The 15,000-nt window shown below is 43.3% G+C and overlaps 1 long non-coding RNA gene across 1 annotated transcript in view; it reads right to left on the bottom strand.

Moving 5' to 3' along the window:
- The window catches only part of LOC132533033 (uncharacterized), a 26,941-nt gene extending 13,809 nt beyond the window's left edge, over nucleotides 1-13,132 (bottom strand). The window contains exon 1 of the long non-coding RNA XR_009544919.1: nucleotides 12,903-13,132. This is a non-coding gene — a long non-coding RNA (uncharacterized LOC132533033). The remainder of the gene's footprint in view (nucleotides 1-12,902) is intronic.
- Between the last annotated feature and the right edge of the window lie 1,868 nt (nucleotides 13,133-15,000).

Here is a 15,000-nt window from a genome sequence, read left to right as displayed (position 1 = left end):
AAGAAATGTCTCCAGTCTGGGGAGCCCTCTAGCCATATGGTCACTTATTTTATTTTGGATAAAGACAGAGAGAGATCTAGAAGAAAAGGAAAGGTGGAGAGGGAGAGAAAAAGAGACACCTGCAGCATTGCTTCCTCACTCTTGCAGGTAAAGGGACTGGGCTTGAGCCAGTGTCCTTGTGCCTTGTAATATATGCACACCACCACCAAGCTCCATGGTCACAATCTTGAGTCCTTTCCTGTCATTTTCCTGTGCCTGATGTCCCAGGGAATCTTGGGCTGTTTGAGCTTGGGTGGAGCTGAAGAGGAAGAGAAGTGGGAGATGGATGGGGGGCGGGGAGGAGAATTAGCAAGCCTGCACTCTGAGCAGCAGCTAGTTCAGGAAGTCCTTGTTCAGCCCTTCCCCCAGGCCAAGGCAGAGCTCCTGCTTCTGATTCATTTACAGAGTGACCCAGGCTCTCTGTGGCCTTTTCACAGCCAGAAATGTACAGAGGCGGTGGCACAAGCCACGGAGACGAAGAGGCTGGGGCTGCTAATCTCTGAGCAGATTCATGAGAGTCAGAAGTGGACGCATTTTGCCGAGTGCTGGGATGACTTTGTGCGGTGCCAGGCTTCAAATTGGGTTCAACTCGCTGTGAAGGAGTAGCAGGCTTGGGATATGCTGGTGTATTTTAATCAGGCTAAAGGGCACAAAGGGACAGTTAGAACAAACAGGATCAGATATTGTCTCTAAACAGGGAAAGAGTATATCCTGAGAAACAGAACTGAAACTTACGTGATAAAAGGAAAATGAAACGAAACTGTAACTTAGCCAAGAAAGCTATTAAAAAAAAAAAAACCCAAACAACCCTGCTTTCAGCCATGTGCTAACAGGAAACCACACGTGAGCCAGCCTTTCCAAAGTGAAAGGGAGAAAGCCTTCTGCCTTCCCACATGCATTTGTATTCGGGTTGAAACACTTGACCAGGGCCAGCAGAAGAGCTCTCCTGAGTAAGTGCACTGCTCTGCCATGGTTTGAGCCCAGACCCTACCACCTTGAAGGAAGCTTCAGTACTATGGTCTTGGTCTCTCTCTCTTCCTCTCTCTCTCTCTTCCTCTCTCTCTCTCTTCCTCTCTCTCTCTCTCTTCCTCTCTCTCTCTCTCTTCCTCTCTCCCTCTCTCTCCCTCCCTCTCTCTCTCTCTCTCTCTCTCTCTCTCTCTCTCTCGCTGTCTCTCTCCCTCCCTCATTCCCTCCATCTATCTAAAAACAAAAAGACAAAACAATCAAACATGCAAAAACCCTTGCTGAAGTCACTTAACCTCTCTGAGTTTGTTCACTTGTCTGTGAAAACAGAAGTAACAGTCCACAGCAGCACAGGTTAAATCTTGAATCTCTGTATATGTGAGTCTATGTTTAGTGCAGCACCACTCACAGTCGTCAAGAGCTAAGAACAACGCACATGCCCATCAGCTGATGAGTGGGTCCAGAAGATGTAATACCTACACTGCTAGGAGAGAAGTAAAATACTTACTGACTTTGGAAAATAACTTGTGGGTTTCCTACAGAGTTCACATCTATTAATGACCCAGTTGTTCTACATAAGAGAAATAAAAGCATATGTCCACACAAAGATTTGCACATAAACATTCTTATTAGCTTGGTTTATAATAATCCTAAACTAGAAACAACCTAAACTGTCTATTCGCAGGTGCATTGATAAATAAACCCACACAATGGAAAGCTATTCAACAATAGAAAAGAATAAACTACTAGTAATCAACAACAGAATGGATGGGATTTTTTAAATATTTTAAATTTATTATCTGTGTGTCTGTGTGTGTGTGTGTGTGTGTGTGTGTGTGTGTGCACGCGCGTGTGTGTAGTGTTTGTGCTCTTACCAGAGCACAGCTCAGCTCTGGCTGGTGGTGGTACCAGGGATTGAACCTGGGGCCTCCGAGTCTCAGACATGAAAGCCTTTTGCAGAACAGTGATGCTCTCTCCTCACCCCAGGTTAGATGGATCTTAGGCATGCTCAGTGAAAAAAGGTCAGGCTTAGAAAAAAGAAGTATATATTGTATGATGCTATTTATATAAAATTATATGGACTGCAAACAAATAAGCCAGATGAAACAAAGATAAACTTTTAAACTCTAAAGCCAAATTACAGCTTACCAGAAAGAAAAGTGGAAAGTGGGAGTGGACAGAGGTAAGTCAGGTAAGAGTTCCAGTGTGTAGTGAAGAATGGAAGTGTGGTGGACGTGATATATCATGTACAGGTGTTGATCTGAAATGTTGCCCACCTGAAGCCTGTATAATGCTGTAATGAAATGCAGCTTCAATAAGAACATGTTTAAGGGGGCCTGGTTGGTGGTGCACCTGGTCGAGTGCACGCAGTACAGTGCACAACAACCCGGGTTCGAGCCCCCAGCCCCCACTCACAGGGGGAAAGCTTCATGAATGGCGAAGCAGTGTTGCAGTTCTTTCTCTGTCGCTCTTCCTTTCTGTCTCCCCCTTCCCTTTTGATTCCTGACTGTCTCTATCCAAGAAATAATAAAGATAATAATTTAAAAAAACTTAAAAAGCACTTGTTAAAAAAAGAACACGTTTAATGTTCAAAAATGTGATATGTACACACAAGGGAATAGTATTCTTCTGGAAAGAAGGATGAAATCCTGCTACTTGCTCCAACAGGAAGACTCTGTTGGGTGTGATGTTCTGTGACCTATATGAAGTAGAGAAAGACAAACATCCTATGAGTCCCCTCACAGAGAAGCATCGGACAAGCAGGTGAACTCAATGGAACAACAGTAACACTTTGAACCTCTGGGAGTGGAGGGAGAAGGAGGAGGGGCCTCAGATGGGCAGCAGGGATACTCAGCATGTGTGTGTCCCTTGCCCTGATTTATGCCCCCTCCCCACAGCCCCTAGCCCCTGTCCCCACCCTTCTGGTAACTGTAATTAGAATTAACAGTCCTCAAGTATATTTAGTTGTCTGTTTTCTCTCTACACCACCACACATGAATGGAATCAGATGATGTGTGCCACTCTCTCTCTGGCTTATCTCACAGCACACAATTCCTCTAGGTCCTTCCACGGCTGCAAGTGGCAGGGGTCCATCTGCCTTAAACTTGAATCTTCCATCATCTGACTAGATTACATCTTCACCCCTTCACCAGCCAGTGGGTACTTAAGTGGCTTCCAGTTCTTGGTTGCTGTGAATAAAGCTGCAATACACTGAGGCGCACAGATTCCTTTGATTCAGCATGATCTATATCTGTATCTGTGTCTGTATGTATCTGTATCTAATCTATGTCTGTGTCTGTGTCTGTGTCTATATCTGTCTATATCCATAAGTGGGGTAACTAGATCTTATGGATTCTCTGGGGTTTTGTTTGGCCTTTGGTAGACAGAGACAGAGAAGTTTAGAGAAGCAGAGCGAGTGTGAGCATGAATGAGATCATAGCACCAAAGCATCCTTCACTGTGCCAGGGCCCAGGCTTGAACCTGGATTGTGTGCTTGGTATAGCAGCTGACTATCCAAGTGAGCAATTCCGCTGGCCCTGGAATCTCTGTTTTTTACTTTCTTGGGGGCATCTTGTTGCTTTCCATAACAGCTGCACCAATTTCCTTTCCCACCACCAGCAGGGAAGGTCTCCCTTCTCATCAGCATTTAGTGTCTACAAATAGCCGTCTCTTTAAAAATTTATTAATTAGGGGCCAGATGGTGGCACATACTATAAGCACACATACTATAAGCACTAGGACCTATGCAAGGATCCTGGTTCGAGCCTCCAGCTCCTTAACTGCAAAACGGGGGGGGGGGGGTCGCTTCACAAGTGGTGAAGCAGGTCTGCAGGTCTCTCTCTTCTCACCCCCTCTCAATTTCTCTCTGTCTTAGCTAATATAATGGGGGGGGAGGGCCACTTGGAGAGCACTGGATTTGTAGAGCAGGCACTGAGCCCCAGCGATAACCGTGGAGGCAATAATAAAGTAATTAATTAATTTGTATAGAGAAAGAGAAGTTGAGGAGGGAAGATAGCAGAATAGACACCTGCAGTACTGTTTCACCACCTGTGAAGCTTCCTGTCCCCTCCCTGCCCCCCCTGCAGGTGGGGTTGAGAGGCTTGAACTCAGACCCCTGCACTACAATGAATGCTCTCAGCAAAGTGTGCCACAGCCCAGTCTCCACAAGTAGCTGTCTCAAGGGCGGTATTAAGGGGCACCGAGCTCTCTCATAGCACAGGACAACCATCACCTCTGTCTGCTTCCAAAACACCTTTGTCATCTGGAAAGGAACCCTGTGTCCCTCCGTGCCCCACCCCCTCCAGGAGACAATGACTTACTTTCTCTCTCTTTCTCTCTAGATTGACTTGTTGTGGACACAGATCGTCAGTGAAATCACACCAGATGTGGCCTTTTGGGACTGGCTTCTTGCACTGACCATTCTCAGGGGTCCATCACACTATGGAAGGCAGCATGTGGTGCTGTGGTTTGTGATGCACTCCTGCTCTGCTGTGTGGATCTACCATGCTTTTTTTTTTTTTTTTTTGAGATTTCGTTTATTACTATTATTATTAATTTCCTTATTGGGGAATTAATGTATTCGACAGTAAATACAATAGTTTGTACATGCATAACATTTCTCAGTTTTCCATATAACAATACATCCCCCACTAGGTCCTCTGTCATCCTTTTTGGACCTGTATTCTCCCCCACCCCTCCACCCCAGAGTCTTTTACTTTGGTGCAATATGCCAATTCCAGTTCACATTATACTTGTGTTTTCTCTCTACCATGCTTTTGTCCATCCATCCATCCATCCATCCATCCATCCATCCATCCTTCCCCCACCCGCTCATCCATCCATGCACGATGGGCATAGGGCTGCTTTCACCTATAGTTATCATGAGCTGAGACTAAGATTCCTGTGCACGTGCTTGTTAGAGCACCTGCTCTCAGCTTTTCTGGATGCATGTCTGGGATGTTTAGCATTTTGAAAGCCCACCAAGCTATTTTCCGCAGTGATGGTACCGTTTCACCCTCCTCCCCAACAATGCATGAAGGCTCCAATTTCTTCACTCCCTAACACTTGGTATTTATTTGTTTGTTTGGTTTTAGAGAGAGGCAGAAAGATAAATAAAGAGACCACAGCACCAATGCTTCCTTCACTATGACAGGGCCAGAGAATAAAGCTGGGTCATGCACATAGCAAATCAGCACACTATCCAAGTGAGCTATTTCTCCAGTCTCAACATGTTATTTTCTGTTCCTTTAGTCATTTACTCCTGTGTGTGTGTGTGTGTGTGTGTGTGTGTGTGTGTAAAGGGACAGGAGAGATAGATAGATAGATAGATAGATAGATAGATAGATAGATAGATAGATAGATAGATGCATTGGATCGACCTTCCCGTGGTGCATCCCGTGAGTACCCATTCATTGGGGAAACTGATGATTCTTCCTAGCCGACTGAATCCACATGGATCCCAGTCACTTTCAAAGCCAGCAGATAGATAGATATCTGCAGCCCAGCTGCACCACTTCGAAGCTTCCTCCCTACAAGTGGGGACTGGGGGTTTGAACCTGTGTCCTTGCACGTTGTTCACAAGTCACACAAGTCTGTGACTCCGATTATTTTCTTTCTTCTTTTCCTTCTCCTCCTTCTCCCTCCTCCTCCTCCTCCTCCTCCTCCTCCTCCTCCTTCTTCTACGGTTGTTTCCTTAACGCAGTCCTAGAAGTGGTGCACCTCAGCTGCCCCTCTCCCAGTTTAGCGCCAGGCATCCCCGAGTATGGCCTTTTAGCCCCCAGAATCTCTCCCTTGCCCCTTTTCAGTCCATGAGCCGCACATAGCTGTACTCACCTGTGGCTTGGTGAGCTTCTGAAGAAATCCGGGTCATGTTCTGTTGAGTTTTCAGGTAATTTTCAATATTTTTCTTAGTTGACCGAGCAGAGCAATACAAGTCTGCTGTTGCTTCATAGCCATGCCTCTGGAAGTTCCCGGGGTCCTTGCACATGTAGCATGTGTGCTCAGCCAGGTGCACCACTCTCGGCCCCTGTTTATTTATTTTTCTATTTGTGACCATCCCAGTGGGTGTGAAGTTTGTCTCCCTTTGCTTGGACGTGCTTTTCCCTGATGACTAATGATGCTGGCCATATTTTCATGTGCTTGTTAGTCATTTATGTATCTTCCTTGGAGAAATGTCCATTCAAGTCTTTTGCCCACTGTTTTTTTATTTTTAAATATTTATTTATTCCCTTTTGTTGCCCTTGTTATTTTATTGTTGTAGTTACTATTGATGTCATTGTTGTTGGACAGGACAGAGAGAAATGGAGAGAGGAGGAGAAGACAGAGAGGGGGAGAGAAAGATAGACACCTGCAGACCTGCTTCACTGCTTGTGAAGCGACTCCTCTGCAGGTGGGGAGCCAGGGGCTCGAACCGGGATCCTTACACCAGTCCTTGCACTTTGAGCCACGTGCGCTTAACCCGCTGCGCTACCGCCCAGCTCCCTTGCCCACTGTTTCAAACATTGATTTATTTGTTTATGTTCATTATTTATGATAGAGAACCAGGATATGTGTTGCCAGGGATCAAATTCAGGACCTTATTCCTTCAAATCCAACTCCCTCACCACTGTGTCACCTTTCAGATTGTCCCTTGCCCATAGATTATTATTTTTTAATAAATATATTTTTTAAGATGTATTACTTATTGATTTGGATAGAGACCGAGGGAAATTGAGAAGGGAGGGTGGTTATAGGAAAGGAAAGACAGAGAGAAAGACACCTTTAGTATTGCTTTACCACTTGTGAAACTTTCCTCCTGCTGGTGGAGACTGGGGGCTTAAACCCAGGTTCTTGTGTACTGTAATGTATATGTTAAGCTAGGTGCACCACTACCTGCCCTGCCCATTGTTTTTAGTATTATTATTGTTAGTAGTCATTTAATATTGATTTACAAATTATAGGATAGCAGAGGTATAAATCTACACTTTTCCCACCACAAGAGTTCTATGTCCTCATTCCCTTCATTGGAAACCGCAGTAATTTTTTTAAAGAATTCATTTATTTATGAGAAAGATAGACAGAGGGAGAAAGAACCAGACATCACTCTAGTACAGGTACTGCCGGGGATTGAACTCAGGACCTCGTGGTTGAGAATCTAGTGCTTTATCCACTGTGCCACCTCCCGGACCACACGGAAACCGCAATAATTCTTCCAAGGTCACAGATAGGGGTTGACTATTATTTCTATAACTATCTGACTATATTTATATATATTTGCCTTTTTTTTTTTTTTTCTATGATCTTGCCGTCTCTTCCTTTCTAAGTCCTACATCTATCACTACTTTCGACTGTGCTTCGTTTTTTTCCTCTTCTCTCTCCGGGTCCTGATGGAATTGAGGTACAGAATCCTTTGGTTATCTTCCCCTAACATTTCTCCCTCTCTGGGAGTCTGGACCAAAATTCTTTATGGGGTGTAGATAGTGGAAGTTCTGGCTTCTGTAATTACTTCTCCACTGGACACGGACATTGGCAAGTGGATCCATACCTATAGCCTAGTCAAGTGGCTGCTCACTGTTTTTGTTTTTTTAAGCTTGGCTGTCTTTTTACTTTGACTTCTAAGAATTTTTTGTTTCTAGACTCAAATCCCTTGTTGTCATCTAGATGATTTGCAAACATTTTCTGCCACTGTGTAGGTTGTCTTTACAATTTCTTGACAGTCCTCTGAGGTGCAAAAATTTCCAATTTTTAGGTCTGGGTGGAGGTTCCCAGAGGAGAACGCATATGCTATAGTGTATAGGGACTGGGGTGAAAGCCCCTGGTCCCCAACTCTGGGGGTGGGGTGGGGGAAGCATTACAAGCAGTGAAGCAGTGCTGCAGGTATCTCCCTCTCAATTTCTCTCAGTCTCTATCCAAAATAAGTAAAATATATATTTTTTAAATTTCCATTTGTCACGGAATCAAATTTTTGGTTGCTTTGCTTGTCATTTTTAAGATTCTGTTCCCAGAGATATGTAGTTATCTCACCCACTCCTGGCGCTGCCGAGATAACTCATTGGGAGAGGACCAGCTTTGCCATATATGGGAGCCAGGTTGAAGCTCCTATAGACCACATAGGAGGAAGGTTCCATACTTTTTCTCTCATTCTCTGAATACCAGAAAAAGTCAGCCTGGAGTGGTGAAGCCCTGACAATGGCAATAATAATAATAATAATAATAATATTAATAACAACTTCTATATTTCATTCTTAGAATTTTATAGTTTTAGCTTCTAAATTTAGGTCAATCTTAAATTTGATTTATTTCATATATTTTTTCTTTTTGGTCTAGGCTATTGAATATAGGCCCAACTGCATCATTTTTGTTTCCTTTTTATGATTGAAGCCAGAGCACTGATTCTTCCTTTTTTTTTTTTTTGTTTTAAGAAAAAGTACACCATTAATCCTCCCAATTTAAAAAAATGTTGAGAAAGGTTCAAATATTTTAAGTAAACATCCTAAATTAAAAAAAAAAAAAACAGCTGCAACCCTCAACGACCCTGGGTCCATGCTCCCAGAGGGCTAGAGAATGGGAAAGCTACCATGGGAGGGGGTGGGTGGGTTATGGGGATTGGGTGGTGGGAATTGTGTGGAGTTGTACCCCTCCTACCTTATGTTTTTGTTCACTAATCCTTTCTTAAATAAAAAATTTAAAAAAAAAACAGAAAAAGGAAAACACAAAGTAAAACTTGGACTAGTTTTAACATATTGTTCCAGAGCAAAGGACTCTGGGAAAGGATGACAGGGAGAAGGTGGGGGGAGTTTAGATCCTGGTGCATGCTGGTGGAAAAGAGCCTATGCTGGAGGTGAGAGTGTTCTGTAGACACTTACTGTGGTGAGATGAGACACTAAGCCCATGTGCCAACAGCTGTACTGTAAACCAATGACCTCCTGACAAAGAGGCAGATACGTGGCAAGTGAAGTTCTCCCACTCTGTACGGAGTCTCTTTGTTTGGGTGCTGGTTTCTTTTGATGTGCAGAAGCCTTTCAATTTGATATAGTCCCGTTGGTTAATTTTTGCTTTTGTCTTCTTGCAATTGGATTTGTATCACTGAAGATGCATATAAACTTTAAGTGGAAAAGGATTAAACAGTTACTTGTATACATAAACTTTCTTCAAGTTTGGGAGCTACTTTCTGCCCTGATCCAGCTTTTTAGTTCTATTCTCAACTCTGACAACATCTTCCCAGACAATATATATATATTTTTGTCTACCTCATTTAGCTAGCAAGCTTAGTTAAAAATTACTAAAGTCATTGGCCCTTTGGAACATACCTAAAATAGAATTCCTAGCTTATTTCTACCCCAAGCTTCCCTAATCTCATCTGCTGTATTCCTACTTTTTGGTTTCTGTTTATCAAACACTTTTTCTTGCTTTATATATTACTACCTTTCAGCCACCAAGTTGTACATTTTACTATGATTCCATCCTGGCTCCCCTGGGCAGATGACCTCACCAATGTGTCCTAGAATCTCACCTCTGCAGAGTCCTACCCCACCAGGGAATGACTTAGAAAGGAAGAGAAGACAGGATCATAGAAAAGATAGGCATATATATTTATAGAGATAATTATCCCCCCAATAAAGGAAGAAAAAAGAAAGAAAGAAAGGAAGGAAGGAAGGAAGGAAGGAAGAAAGAAAGAAAGAAAGAAAGAAAGAAAGAAAGAAAGAAAGAAAGAAAGAAACGATTGTCAACCCATATTTGTGACCTTGGGAGAACTACTACAGTTTCTAGCGGGGGGGAATGGGGACAGAGAACTCTGGTGTTCGTAACAGTATAGAATTATACCCAGTTGTCTTATAGTTTTATAAATCAACATTAAATCACTGATTTAAAAAAATGCATACATGGTAGGAAAAAAAAAAGATAAAGACAGAAGCAGAGAGAGTGAGAGCAGAGAGTGAGAGTGAGAGAGAGTAAGAGTAAAAGAGACCACAGCACCACAACTTCCTTCAGGCTAGGGTCATGCACTTGACCTGCCATGAATGATCTTGTATTTTGATTTGTCTTTCTGGGTTTTACCCAGTTCCAGGATGGTACTCAGTATAGAGAAAGAAAGAGCTCTTCAACTAGCTACCTCCCTGGTCCCTAACTTTACTCTCTCACCCTCTCTTGTATCTAGTTGCTCCAGCACCAGTGTAGAAAGAAGATACAAGGGGATCCCCTTGCTGGGCAGGAGTCTCTCCGGTGAGCTCAGAGTCCCTGTTCTCCCTAGTCAAGAAAGAATTCTAAGGATGCTTATGTGATGATGGCAAGGAAACAGTATTTATTGAGAGAATAGTTAAACCAAAGAGTTCACGATGAAAAATAGCAAAATCTCATTTGGAGGCCAAATTAAAAAAAAAAGATTTGTGATTAATGATTGACTAACTGACAAAAGCAAGGGAGAGAGAGAGAGAGGAAGAGAGAGAGAGGAAGAGAAATTGTACTTCATTCTGGCATGTGACTCTGAGGATCAAACTCAGGATCTCACATCTTCAATTCCAGTGCTAATATCTAGATCCAAACACCTTCCTCCATTTTGTCCACTGTGACGCCTCCAAGGCCACCAGCAAAAGGTGTTAAAGAGAGAGTGAACCTTAAAACTTTCTTAAGACCGAGAATGACTAAAGGAAGTTATGGGCCCACAGAGTGGGAACAGGCAGGTTTAAGAGAAGAAATGCTCAGCTCTCCTCCAACCAAGTCTTCCTAAGGAATTTTCTTCCAAGTCCTCCCTTTCTTCTTGCCCCTCAGGTCTATACAGGATGATGGAGACTATGGTCATAAGTAGAGCCTGCAGTCTCAGGAAACTTCCCAAGGTAGGATTCCCCTCTACCCATGTAACTTAGGTCAATGTCCCTGCTTCAGAGAGTCTAATATCTAGAGTACCCCCATGCTTCCCCATTTAATTTTTTTATTGGAGGTTAATGGTTGACAGTAAGTACAGTTGTTGACACATGGGTTAAATTTCTCATCTCACCATGATAGGTGTCTGCCAAACACTCTCAGTCCCAACTTAGGTCCCCCTCCACCATTACCGTCATGCACCAGGACCTGAAACCCTCCCCCACCCCCACCCTTCTCAGAGTTCTTTACTTTGATGTAATATACCTAATTCAGCCCAAGTTTTACTTTATGCTTCCCCTCTCTGTTCTGATTTCTCAACTTCTGTCCATGAGTGGGATCATCCCATATTCATCGTTCTCTTTCTGGCTTATGTCACTTAACACGATTCCTTCAAACTCCGTCCAAGATGAAGTGAAGAAGGTGAATTCATCATTCTTAACAGCTGAGTCATATTCCACCCTGTATATACCATGACTGTCTTAGTCACTCATTGGAACCTAGGTTGCTTCCAAGTTTGGGCTATTACAGATTGTGCTGCTGTGAACATAGGTATATACCTATACTTTTTGGATGGGTGTGTTTAGTTCCTTAAGATATATCCCCAGGTTCACTTTCTAACAAAGTCCCAAAGCCTAGATATACACCAGTTTCTGTGAGAGAGAGCATATGTTCACACGTATCCGTAAACTACTGCAAAATATATACCTGAAAGCAGAAGTACACTAGAGTTTGCAGTGAGTACCTCCGTAACACTTCCTCTCCACTATTCCAAGCTTTGGGTCCATGATTGCTCAACAGTTTGTTTGGCTTCGTATGTTAACTCTCTTTTCAATCACCAGTTTCCAGATGCAATCAGGATGCTAGCCAGGCTTCCCTGGACTGAAGACCCCACCAATGTGTCCTGGAGCTCCGCTTCCCCAGAGACCCACCCTACTAGGGAAAGAAAGAGGCAGACTGGGAGTATGGACCGACCAGTCAACGCCCATGTTCAGCGGGGAAGCAATTACAGAAGCCAGACCTTCCACCTTCTGCAACCCACAATGACCCTGGGTCCATGCTCCCAGAGGGATAGAGAATGGGAAAGCTATCAGGGGAGGGGGTGGGATATGGAGATTGGGTGGTGGGAATTGTGTGGAATTGTACCCCTCCTACCCTATGGTTTTGTTAATTAATCCTTTCTTAAATAAAAAAAAAATAAAAAAGAGATATCCCCAGAAGAGGAATCACTGAGTCATAGGGTAGGTCCATTTCTAGCCTTTTGGGAGTTCTCTAGACTTCTCTCCACAAGGGGTGGACCAATTCCCTTGGCACCTTTGTCAATCGGCCACAGACAGATCTAAGTTGTATTCCATTGCTCTGTGTGTCTTAGTCTCTTGGAATGGTGTATAAGAACATCTTAGACTAGGCCACAGCCTAGCTGGTCCAGTCTTGATCACCATTCAAGCTTTCTGGGCAAAGATCACAGTCATAGCACTCAGTCAACTTGATGAAAGGTCAGAGCTGTTCACATCATACATGAAGTCTGCCAACACAACCTCTGAGACAACAAGCCAGCTTCCAACACTTGAAAGAACTACCGCAAAAGAGACAACCTAGCAGCCTAACTTGGCAAACCTGTCTGAGATGCCATGGCTCTTCCCTTGGTGGGCTAACTCCTCCTGTGAGTACAGATAAACCTCACCAGGAAACGACACACCATTAAAGCCACTGCAAACTTTACAGAACACAGACTTCTCAGGCTAAAACCCAGAAGGACTTGTGATGCGGAGACTGTTTGCAGTGGATTTTCAATCATTCTCTAGTTCTCAGTTTAGCAACAGAGCAGTTTGCTTTTCTCTCTCTTCAAACAAAGTGGTCAAAGTTTCTAAGAGAAAATCAAGTTCAAATAAATTCAGTGGAGTGGTGTCTAAACAATCATTTACATTTGAACTGGATTTTAAAAATACCTACTTTATTTTAAATTATTCTTTAAAATTTGTTATTAATAGTATGTTACAAGACTGTAAGATTACAATGGATAGCTCCACACCTCATCCACCACCAGAGTTCTGTGTCCTCACCTTCCCACTGTCCAAGATGATAGCCACCATAGTTCCCACAAGTCTTAGAAAGTGTGCTTGCTTCTATTGTTTCTTTTTTTTTTAACGGGATTAGTAAATGACTTACGGGTCCAGGAGGTGGTACAGTGGGTGGAGTGTCAGAGTTGCATTCCTGGGCCCTGGTTTCAGTCCCCAGCTTCACATGTGTCTGAGTGAGGTTCTGATTTCTTTCTGTCTTAGTCCTCTTTTTGTTTAATAAATGAATAGATGAATCTTTAAAAAATAAAAATGTTAATGACTTCAGCACATATTCTTAAACAGTATAATATATGGCCTAGACTTCTAATTTAAATATGGTAACATCACTCATGCCTGAGGTCCTGATGGCATGCACGTGTGAACACACACACACACACATACACGTATGTGACTCAGCAGTATACTTTTATTTCCGTTTTGTGCACTAGATAAGGTCCTTCGTACATGAATTCAGGAGAGGTTGTCTGAACACAAGCCCTGGACACTAGTGTGGGAAAGCGACAGGACCCTTCTTCCGGTGCCATAGAGTCCTGGCTCAGTCCTGCTCAAGACAAGGTTTCAGAGGTCACAGCGTGTCCCCAGGGCTCCAGCAGCTCTGGTTCTGCTGGCTCTGCATGTTCCAGCTGGCTGACCCACCAGCTCCCACACTCTTGTCTTACAGCTCAGCCATGGAAGAGCTTCCTGAATGGAACTTTACTAGAAAACGTGTGTGTGTGTGTGTGTGTGTGTGTGTGTGTGTGTGTGTGTGTGTGTGTGTGTGTGTGAAACCCCCAAAAAACAACAACAACAAAAGAAAACCTTATAGCAGAGACACAGGCAGATAAGCATGGGTTCTCTGTCTGAAAGGAACAAGCCTGCCTCATTTGGGTTTCACCAAGAGCAGCAGTCTCTCCCTGATCCCTATTTTCTGTACTCCATCCTTATTAATAATCTAAATAGTACAGCCCCTATTTAAAGGGGTCTCCAAGGGGAGGAGTCCTTTCTTTGCTTTTAAAAATATTTAATTTGGGAGTTGAGCAGTAGCACAGCAGGTTAAGCGCACATGGCACAAAGCACAAGGACCAGTGTAAGGATCCTGATTCGAGCCCCCGGCTCCCCACCTGCAGGGGAGTTGCTTCACAAGCGGTGAAGCAGGTCTGCAGGTGTCTATCTTTCTCTCCCCCTCTCTGTCTTCCCCTCCTCTCTCCATTTCTTTCTGTCCTATCCAAGAATGATGAGATCAATAACAATAATAACTACAACAATAAAAAACAAAAAGGGCAACAAAAGGGAATAAATAAAATTAAAAATATTTAAAATATTTATTTATTTTAATAAATAAGTCTTTTAAAATATTTATTTTGAATAGAGACAGAGAGAAATTGAGAGGAAAGGGGGAGCTAGAAAGGCAGGGGAGAGAGACCTGTAGCACTGCTTCACCACTCATGGTGCTTCCCCCTGTATGTGGGGACAGGGGGCTTGAACCTGGGTCCTTGTGCACTGTAATGTGTTTGTTTGCTCAACCAGGTGTGTCACCATCCAGCCTCCATTTTATTTATTTTTATGAGAAAGAAAAATTGAGAGAGACAGATTGAGAGAGAGACAGAGAAAGAGCAGAGCACTGAGCAGCCCATGTTTATGGTGATACTAGGGATTGAACCTGGGACTTCAGAACCTCAGGTATGACAGTCTTTTAACATAACCATTATTCTCTCTCCTCCAGCTCAGGAGTCGGCCTTTTTTGACACCCAGCAGGCTGCTCTGGCTACATTTCAGAAGCTTCATACAGTCTCTAAGGATAGTTACTTGTGAGTAAACACCTCTCCCCTACCCTCCAGCTCCAGGCTCACCCCTAACCTTTGCAGGAGTGTAGGGGCAAAGGAACAAAGGGAAGCCAGGCTGTCTGAATACTTCAAAGTAATAACCATGGGCACCTCACATCCTCCCACCTCATTAAATTCATCATGATGTGGGGAGCATTCCAACTGAGAAAGTCTTTTTCCTTTGCCTACTCCATAAAGGGCCTTTCTCGAGAACATAACAACCCAAGTTTATTTATTTTTAATATATGTATCTTATGAGTAATTTAATAGTGATTTAA

The sequence above is a fragment of the Erinaceus europaeus genome, chromosome 15, assembly GCF_950295315.1.
Source record: "Erinaceus europaeus chromosome 15, mEriEur2.1, whole genome shotgun sequence".
Classification (NCBI taxonomy): domain Eukaryota; kingdom Metazoa; phylum Chordata; class Mammalia; order Eulipotyphla; family Erinaceidae; genus Erinaceus; species Erinaceus europaeus.
The sequence above is the reverse complement of the archived record's forward strand: the minus strand, read 5'-3'. Positions and strand labels throughout refer to the sequence as shown.